Source organism: Monodon monoceros, unplaced genomic scaffold (assembly GCF_005190385.1).
Source record: "Monodon monoceros isolate NGI ecotype Baffin Bay Population unplaced genomic scaffold, NGI_Narwhal_1 Super_Scaffold_2, whole genome shotgun sequence".
Lineage (NCBI taxonomy): Eukaryota > Metazoa > Chordata > Mammalia > Artiodactyla > Monodontidae > Monodon > Monodon monoceros.
The window spans coordinates 84,931,283-84,941,508 of NW_021703776.1; positions in this window are offsets into that span (position 1 = coordinate 84,931,283).

Genomic DNA, 10,226 nt, shown 5'->3' on the forward strand with positions numbered 1-10,226 from the left:
GCGCGCAGCAACGAAGACCCAAGGCAGCCATAAATAAATAAATAAATAAGATTAAAAAAAAAAAAAAGCCAGGAAGACCCCACTGTGTGCATCTGTCCCCAACCCTGCATTCAGTGACACTATGCTGATAGCTGGAAACCAGCCATGGTGGAAATATTTACACCAGGGGGATCAGCATACACTGCAAACCAGGGCTCTTATCTTTGTGGAGAGCCAGTTCTTAAACCTTTCCCAACACAGCACTGGGCAGGGCTAGCGATGGGCCGAGGTAAAGCAGGTGAGTGCAGACCAGGCCTGCTGATCTGCTCAGATAACTGTTCATGGGTGCCCAGCAAACGCAGCACCCACATCAGCGCAATTCAGTGTCGCTATGGGCAGAGAGAGGGTTCCCTTCCGCCCATGCCCCACCCCTAGATCATGAGAAAATGTTAATACATACCTTTTCTAGTAGTTGTTTTTCCTAAGTCCTGTGTCTAAGGAGCCTTGTCTCATATTTTTTGACACTAGAATCAAGAAAGAAAGTGATGTCCTTTCCCTGCTAGGTAAACTGAGGCAAGGGATGTTGAAGTGACACATCTCAGGTTACACAGGAATCTGAAATGTAAACCTGTGCACCGGGCAGTTAACTCTCTCCACTTCAAGCTTAAGATTAATACCTTGGGTTTGGCAACGATTCTATTTTCATTCCCTCAAAGCACTGCTGTTAAAATTACGGTACACCCATGCAATAGAACACAGTATAGATCTCAAACAAATGAAGTAAATCTATGTAATCGATGCTCTGAAAAAAAAAATGCAGAAAGGTATTTGTGTATATGTTTGCATATTTTTGAATGTAGAGAATACTGCATACATATCTATATAGTTTTATATATACACAGAACATTTTGGAAGGATACAAAAAACACTTACCAGCAGAAACCTCAGAGTGGGAGCCAGGGTGACATATATTTTATTGTTTCATTGTATATCTTTTGTTCTTTTTGACATTTTACCCTGTGCAAGTATTACATTCTCCATTTTTTAAAAAAGCTGGTTTAAAAGGAACAAAAAAATACTGCCACTAAAAGCATCTTCATCACACCACTCTCTCTCCTAGAATCCAGCCAACCACTCCTCCATCCCATCTGTATCACATCCAAGCTTGCTTTTTGTTCTACTTTCCAATTATCTGCTCCATCTTGCTCCAGGCCCCACGCTTCTCTGGGCCGCCATGAAGGTACAGAGCAGCCTGTCTGCCCAGCACGATGGGGTAAACATCCCAGAGAAGTTCTCATCTCTCATTTCCTAAAGACCAGCCAGCGTTCTACCTGGCCTGAGGACTTCTGTTTGGCACTAGTTGATTAGAAGGAGATTCCAGGAATGATGCAGAACATCCTTTCCATGCGAAAGCAAGTAACTTTAGAGCAAGTCGAAGGCAGTTTTCTTCTCCACCACGGTCAGTAAACTCATGGACACTAATACCCAGAAATGGTACAGGCTGAACATATGATGGTGCCAGGAGGCGTTTAGACATTCACAGGTAAAAAGCTCCATACTGAGTTGTTAATCTCATCAGGAACTGTGTAGGGACAGGTGAAGGACTAGAGACAGGCAAACCTCATTCTAGTTTGGAAAAGGTGAAAATAATGTATTGATAAGTTCTGAAAACTACAAACAAATGAGCTGGGTCCAGATATTGACCACTGGCTCAGTAAAGGGCAGACATATGATTATTTAGAAAATGATATGGTGAGCACTAAGAAAAGGCCTGGCATTGCCAAGAACAAACCCTACCAGGTTGGTCTTGTTTTCTAATTCAACAAAGTGGTGAGGCTTTCACATCAAGGAAGTATAAGAGAGAATATCTGAATTGCATCAAGGACTCTTTAATAAGACCCTTATAGCGCATGGGGTTATGTGGGCTGGAAGGATTAGCTGATTGAATGGTGAGACCCCAAAGAGGGTCCTCAATGCATCAAGACAGCATGGAGGAAGGTTTTCTTGGGATCTGTATCAGAGCTCTGTTCTCAAACTAATCCTGTTCTACAAATGTACTAATAACTTGGATAAAGATGGAGGAGACACAATCATCAAATTTGCCTATGACTGCAATGAAAAAACAATAAATATAAGTATTTACAATCCTCCCCCGGCTAAGGAGAAAGAAACCTTTGCTTAATACTGGGCACTTTTAGTGTTAATAAGGCATTTTGATGTTGACCTGGGGGCACCATGCTGAGGAATGAAAAAGTGAGAGAAGCTGAACTGACCTACATTTGAAAATATATGGAGCTCTCCAGAAAGAAAAAGGATGTGGCCAGGGGGAAAGAATGGAGCAGCACCCTGGGGGGGAAGGGGGCATGAGGATGGGTGGCAAGAAGGTGGGAGGAAGGCTGTGAGCACGGGGACCCCAGAGGGACGTGAGCATCGGTCACAGAAAGGGGTTTTTAGGAAGTCTTTCAGAGTACATGATGTAATTCCTTCTTTTGATGCCTCCTCAAGAGACTGTCAGTAGAAAACTTTGCAATTTGTCAATGATTTTAAAAGGTTGATTTTGCATTTCTTTTGGATATATCGTCAAGTTGGGATGGATCTTAAGGCAGAATCAAGAAGACCCTGTTTTATTCAGGCTACAAGTGCATGATCAAAGCCCCTCAGCATAAAATAGACTTTCTGAATTCAAAGATAATTTTGCATGCTGAAATTATGGGGCAATTTTTAACAAAATGAAATGTAATATAGATACGACCGAGGTTCTATATGTGCGCATAGGAAACAACTTTGCAAATACAGGATCAGGGAGATGTGACCACATTTTTTTTTAAAGTATAAGCTAAAGTTGACAATAAGCTCTCTATGTGACTCAGCAGTGAGAGGCTGCCAAAGTCAATGGAATCACAAGCTATATTATTAGAGAATGGAGTCCCAAAGGGGGCGGTGACAGCCCTGCTCTGCTTTGAGACAGTTAGACCACACCTGAATTACTGCTCCAGGCCCCACACTTCAAGAGTGGTCAAGCCCGGGCTTCCCTGGTGGCGCAGTGGTTGAGAGTCTGCCTGCCCATGCAGGGGACATGGTTTCATGCCCCGGTCCAGGAAGATCCCACATGCCGCGGAGCAGCTAAAAGAGTGGTCAAGCCCAAAAGGGACTTAAAATCCTATTATATTTGGAACAATCAAAGATGCTGGTGATGTCCAGCTTCAAGAAAGTAAGGATCAAGGGAACATGACAGATTCAAATATTTGGGAAGGGTTGCTGAATTAGCTCTATAACTTCAAGATATTGAAGTAGGATCAATGAATAGAATTTATCTTATGTAGAGATATTTTGGCCCAATATAAGGAATGCCTTTCTAATAGAGCTCTCTAAGGACAGAACAGATTTTCTTGGGTGGTAGTGAGTTCTCCATCACTTGACGTATTCAGACAGGAAAGAGGGGATGCTTAGGTGAAGACTGGAGTTTGGATGAAATAACCTCTGATGTCTCTAAGGGTCTGAGGTTTTAGTTGTTTTGTGTTTATTGTTGTATCCTCCACAGTGCCACGGGCTTTGCTTTGACTCAGTAAATGTTTACTGAATTAAACTGCAATGATTTGAGGGTAACATCTAGGGAAGATAACCAAATCCAGCCCCAACCATCACCAAGTAGAGGAATCAAGGGTGAAGTCGGTCAGAGAGTGAGATGAAGGGCATGAGTAGACACACAGCTAAGTTAAACCCTGCCTCTTCCTTGCTCTGCAGCTGTACACCTCATTCACCAGGTATACCGTCTTTTGCCCGGTACAGGCCTGTATGGAACCATTTTCCATCATTCACTCATTGAACACTCATAAAATCCAGAGTTCTGAATTTTTATTTTTTTCCTTTGGCTTTCAAACTACCCCCCACTCCATTCCTTCCTCCCCAGGTCCCCAGTCTTTCTTTTTGGGCGCCCACATTGCTTTTCTCCCCCTTTCCCTTAGTTTCTTCCTACTCCAGTGGGGGATCCTTATCATTCCTCTACTCCTACCCCTTTAACCTCAGAAGCTTTCTATGGCTACCAAGGGCCTGACAACCAGCCCAGGGATCCTAGTGTCTCAGAGAAGTCACAGGTAATGGGCTCAGGGTCAGCTTGTGTCATCTGGTCGCAGGGACTGTAACCTGAGGACTGGACAGGTTTTTGTCCTACATCTGACTACACCGTGGACGTTCAGCAGCCTGTAATGACTGCTCCTTCATCCTCTAGTTTGTCTTAAATGATCCGAACAATGGCATTCTCATCACCGCCCCCGACCCCCAGGGGGAAATTATTCCACTGTCGAAAGCACCTCTCTGTAAAGGAGTGTTGTGGGCTTCTTCTGCAGGAGTTCCAAACCTTCAGTCTGTTCCCTTTGTCATTCCTAATTATGCTTCCTCCCATATTAACAGGATTATTGACACCTCATCGTTTTGTTCTGTAAATAAAACTAAAGCATCCTATCGCTTCTGCTCCAGCGATTTCATCAGCGCCTTTCGGGCCTGGTCATAATTTCCCTTCCTGATTCCTCATGCTTAATCAGGCATAAAGCTACAGTAAGAGAGAATACATCTTAAGAAAGAAAGAAAGAGTGATAATGATGGTGACAATGATAAGGATTTCGTCCAAAGACCAAAGCCAGATATCACAGGTTTTCATGAGACTATAAAGGTTCTGTAAGATTTCATTTTGACTGTAGAGTGAAATAGGCCAAGGGGATACTCTGCAACTCATATCATGTTTAGGATCATCCATTCAATAAACATTTATGAAGTGCCTGCCATATGTCACTGTGCTATGGATCAAAGCTGTTTCAGGCATAGTCCCTACCTTAGGGGTTTTCAGGTGAATGGGAGACAACATAGTAAACAAATCAGTGCAGCAATATGTTATCGATGCTAAGATATAAGTATTCGCCAAGTAATAGGGGAATTAGGAAGACAGTGTCAATTCAGAAAGCAATTCTTCTTGATTCTGATCATAACACCATATTGAAATTATAACTATTCATTTTCTTATTAATAGTGCCTCTGCTGTTACAATATTTTTAAAATAAGGCTCATCTCAGTGAGAAATAATAACAACATTAATATACGTTCTAATCAGAAGGATTTGGAGTAAGAAGCTACATTTGAGGCGTGGACAGGGGGAGGGTAGGAATGAACAATAAGGGTCAGCAAGCAAGACGGGTTGCAAAGGATGTAGGTGAAAGAAAAAATAAGTATATGTTCTTCAATGTCAGAATTTTAAATTATAGACATTTGATGATGGTACAATATTTACCTAGCACTTGCATAGACGTGCTGATCACTTTACCTTTTAATATCCCTGTTTCATAAATACTGAACAATTCCCCCAGGGAATAAAACCAAGGACTCACATGGGCAGGTAGTTCATATCCATTCATTGTTTTTGTTTTTAATGTTGAAGATCTTATTGGCTTTATTCAGTGATTTATGAATCAGACAGCACCCAATTTAACAGATAAAAAGGAGCTCCCTATATATTCTTTCTTTGATTCATTTCTTATATGAATATATTCCTATTTCCTCCTAGGTGCCAAGTTCTAGTGCTGGGGATAAGATGGAGCCCAGGACAGTAGGTCCCTGATCTTGTACAGTGTGCACTGTGGATGAAGGCAAGAATGAACCAGTTAAATGAATGAACAGGGTAATTTCAGGTAGTGGTTTGTTCTATGAATAATAAGAGAATATGGTGCTGTGAGGTGAGGAAAGGTTTCTCTCAGGTGGTAACCTCTGAGCTGAGGCTTGAAAGACAAGAAGCAACCAGGCAGGGGAAGACGTGGGGAGAGGAAGGAGTCAGTACAGGGGCCCTGAGGTGGAATGTAGAAGAAGAATAATCCTCACTTCCAGAGAAGGCAAGCTTTGGGAACCACGTGAGAGTCAGTGTGGGCAGAACTTTGCAAGGGAAAGAAATGGAGCAAAAGCCCTTAGAAACACACGAGCAAACATAATAATCCAATTGGGAAAAATACAGTAGAAAAGAGTTAGGAAAAAATGCATAGCTCTAAAAAGGTCCTTGGGTCGTATGACTTCTTATGCCATACGGACCAAGCCTGGCTCCATAAAATGTAATTCGTAGAACAAAGAGAAGAAGGAAACTGACAAAATGATGAAATGAGGATAGACGAATGTTGATTAGAAACACAGAAATGGAGACTGTGTCCATTAGGAAGGCTTTGGTCTGCAAGTAACAGCATACGCATCCAGCTGCTTAAAAGACATTTAATATCTCACAGAGTAGCCTGGAGTTAGGTGGTTCCTGGTCTAGTGCAGGGACTCCCTGAGGTTACCAAGGATCCAGCCTCTTTCTATTTCATCTGTGTCTCATCCTTGGCAAGTCGCATTTTTGCCCTTAGACTTAACTTAAGCCCCCAAGAAAGGCAAAGAAGCAGTGCCAGAAAGCTCTTCTGGTGTTGCTCTCCCTTCTAACAGCAAGTAGAGCATTTCAGAATGCTTCCATATACCTGACTGGCAAGAACTGGGTCACACAGCCACTCCAAGCTGCAAGGGAGGTTGTGAAAATGAGTGTCTGGCAAAGAACAGGATTACTAACACTGATTTGAACTAATCGAGATCCCAAGAGTCACCCCCTGCAGATTGGATCAACGTGGAGAGCCTTGGAACAGACGAAGGAGGGAACAGCGGGTCATAGGAACGCAGGGCCATTCACTGGGGTCCCTTGTCAGGGTAAGAGGGGAGAAGGAGGGAGTATAGAGTAATGGAAAGACCCCAAGATCTGGAATCAGAAGGCATGGGTTACAATCCCCCCTCTGGGAATATTACCCAAACCAATTTCAGCCAGAGTTCCTTCATCTATAAAATGGAAGTGACAACAGCACCTACCTGTCAGGCAGGCTGTGAGGAACAGAAATTGTCAGAGTGGGTTGTTAAGTACTTAGCGTGTTCCCAAGGCTCTATGGGGATGCAGGGAGAAAGTATTAGAGTAATTTCCATTTCTATTTATTCTTCTCAGCCCTTAAGCATATCAATATATACTGTTATATATTATATAATAGTACATAATATATAAATATCATACTATATAAATATCATAATATATGCATATAATATACATGCTACACTACAATAAATGTACACATGTTGGGACCACTCAAAAAACTTACTGATAAGCCTCCAGTGTTTTAAAATAAACAGTTTGGAAACACTTCTTTAAAGTACACAATGCATATAAGGTACTTAGCACAGGACTGGGCATATATTGAGCCTTCAGAAAAGGCTGGTGGCCAAGCTGCCTTTCAGATGTAGTGGGATTGCGATTTTTACTGGCACGAGCAGGCATCTGTGACAGTCCCTCCCAACTCCGCTCTCAAAATCCTGCACATCATGTATTCTTTTGCCACCTCAAATCCCTCTCCCAGAAAACAGGATTACAAGCCACACACCACGCAAGCAGCTCCCAGGAGCCATTATCGTGTAGCTTCCCCAACCCCTGGCATCTTCTCTTTGGCCAGGTGGGCACTTCTGTGAAGGGGTGAACAAAGGCAAGGAGGAGGGGAAGCCAAGCCAGCCAGGGGATGAGACCTGCCGGCAGGGGAAGGAAAAGGAAAAGGCCCCTGTGGGAGGGGACAATTAAAACTCAAATGGGGTTTGCGAATATTCTGTGCAATTCCTCTCTCCCTGTGAACCCTGCCTCCCATTAGCATGGACGAATGAGAAATGTCCGTATCTCCTTTTCATCCACCCTCATCTTTCTTTGCAGGGACTCCGGGCACTTTAGGAAGAACATCTCTTTCCTGCCCTGAACATCACCTCTGCGGTGGGCATGGGTAGAGAAATAAAGTCACAAGGTCACTTAGTGGTTCAGCTAGAATACACCCAGGAGTCATGACAGCCGATTGAAATCACTTTTCTCATTAAAAGTACAAAGATAAAGCCTCCTTTATAAATATGAGGTCCTTAAATATTATCTGTGGCCATCAGTTCTGCTGGCAGTGCAGGCATTGTTTGTTTATTTAATTTAACCTTTTCTTCCCCTCCAAGCTTCTGGGTTTGCCTTTAAAAACCCACGCTAAGCTCTCACTTAACGATTTGACCGGCTCCCCTTTAGCTCCCTTTAAACGAGCTGCCGATAAAGGAATAAACTTGCTGAAGAAATAAGAAGTAAGCCCCCTGAACACTGTAGTCCTTTATGCTGCTGCTGTCCAGGCTGAAGGCCCTCTCAAATGAATGGAGAGATAATGTTAATGGAATTACACATTGTGACTGGATCAGGGGCTGCCACGGGAAGATAAATACCAAAGCAAGGCTAAGGCATTTAATCAAAAATAAACCCCCTGCATGTCCCCTTTTTTTCCTTCAGAGTTAAAAAAACAAAAACAAAACAAAACACAAAAACCCAAGGCCTTGATTTGCCACATATATTACTTCACTCCCTTTCTGCTATTATTCCAAATTATTTGGTTTAGGGGAGGTCCCACATACACACACAAACTAAATTAGTAAGAGCCACCCACCCAACATGTGTTTACAGTGACGTAAATGACACCGTGGCAAACCTCTCAGAAGATAAACTGCATGTGGATTAATTCGTGGAGATGATATAGTGCTTATCTGTTTGGTTTAGGCTCAATTTTAAATAAGACAAAATTGTTGGGCCCTGTGATCTGCCTGGTGAAGCTGTTTACCGCACAACTGACATGCAACGGGGGCTGTTACGAATATAGATTGGCAAGTGGCAGCGGCTGGTGGTCGCCTCCTTCCTGCTCACCCCTGCTCCCCTCGAGTGGCATTAGTGACGCTCACAGAGCATGGGTCTGACGTCCCAGCTCGGACCTGGGTCCAAAAAACAAATAATTCCATATAATGGTAATCTGTCATCTTTGGGGTCTCATGATGTGTCCTGATTCATTCTAAGATTAAAATGAATTTAGCGACACCTCTCTAAGGAACCCGTGACATCCTGGTGTATCATTCAGAGCTTATTTTTGTAAGTAACAGAAGTGGATTCTGCTTCTCTTACACAAACAGGGGGCTTACAGGAAGAATATCAGGGACTCATAGGAGTGGGATGCCAGGGGCTTCTGGAGGATGACCAGGAAGAGGCCCGGCGAGGCCAGCCTACAGGAACAGGCTAGTCTGAGTGTTGCTGCGGCCTCTGCGTCATGGCATCACTTACTCAGGGGACAAGGCCCAGGAGAATGGGTCTGATGGGCTGAGTCTAAGGCATGTGTCCATCTGGCTACCTGGAGATAGAAGGAGGGTCTGCCCTTTCAAATCGGAGAATGGGGTACACATACTATCTTCCAAGGAGGTGCCACACAATAGGGAACTCTCCAAGAGGGAGATCAGGTGCTAATAAAAAGAGGTGGAATGATGGGCACCCCCAAACTGGCAAGTGACTCCTTTACTAGGGCTGAGAAAAGCATGCTTGGGACCCCTTGTTTAGTCTGACGTCAAGTAGGAGACAGCTTGCAGTAATGAAAAGAGCTCTTAAGGATGAATTAGGAGTCCCAGACCTAGGCTTGGGTGCTAAGGCAGATCTGTTTGAGCTGAGGCAAGTCCATTTCCCTCTAGCTCACTCTTATGGGTTGAATTATGCCCCTGCCAAAATACATAAGTTAAAATCCTAACCACCCGTACCTCAGAATTGATCTTAATTGAAAATACGGTCATTGCAGGTGTAATTCATTAAAATGAGATCACACTGGAGTAGAGTGGGCCCCTAATGCATAATAATTTATACAAAGGGGAAATTTGGACACAGACACATGGGGAAAATGCCATGCTCTCCATAACTGGAGTTATGTTGCCACAAGCCAAGGAACTACTAGAAGCTAAGAGAGGAGCCTGGAATAGATCTTTCTCTAGTGCCTTCAGAGGGAGCCTGGCCCTGCCGACACCTTGATCTCAGACTTCTAGCCTCCAGAACTGTGAGACAATAAATCTCTGTTAAGCCACACAGTTTGCGGTACTTTGTTACAGTAGCCCTAGGAAGCTAATGCACTCAGCTTCTGTAAGGGGAGTGGGCTGGATCTGGTTTGTGACTTTCAAACTGAGTCTTGACTTGAGTTTGAACTTCCTCAGAGTCCTAGGAGTTCTTGGCAGCATCCTTTGAAAACTAAGAGGCCAGGTGATCTCCAAACCCCCTCCAGCGCTCTCTAAATTAAAGTCCTTTTAAGTTTGGACAAAGCAGTGTTCAAATTTTTGGAAAGGATGTTCCAGGGGCATTTTTTTTCTCTAGCTGTGTGGATAAGCTAGTCCCTTAA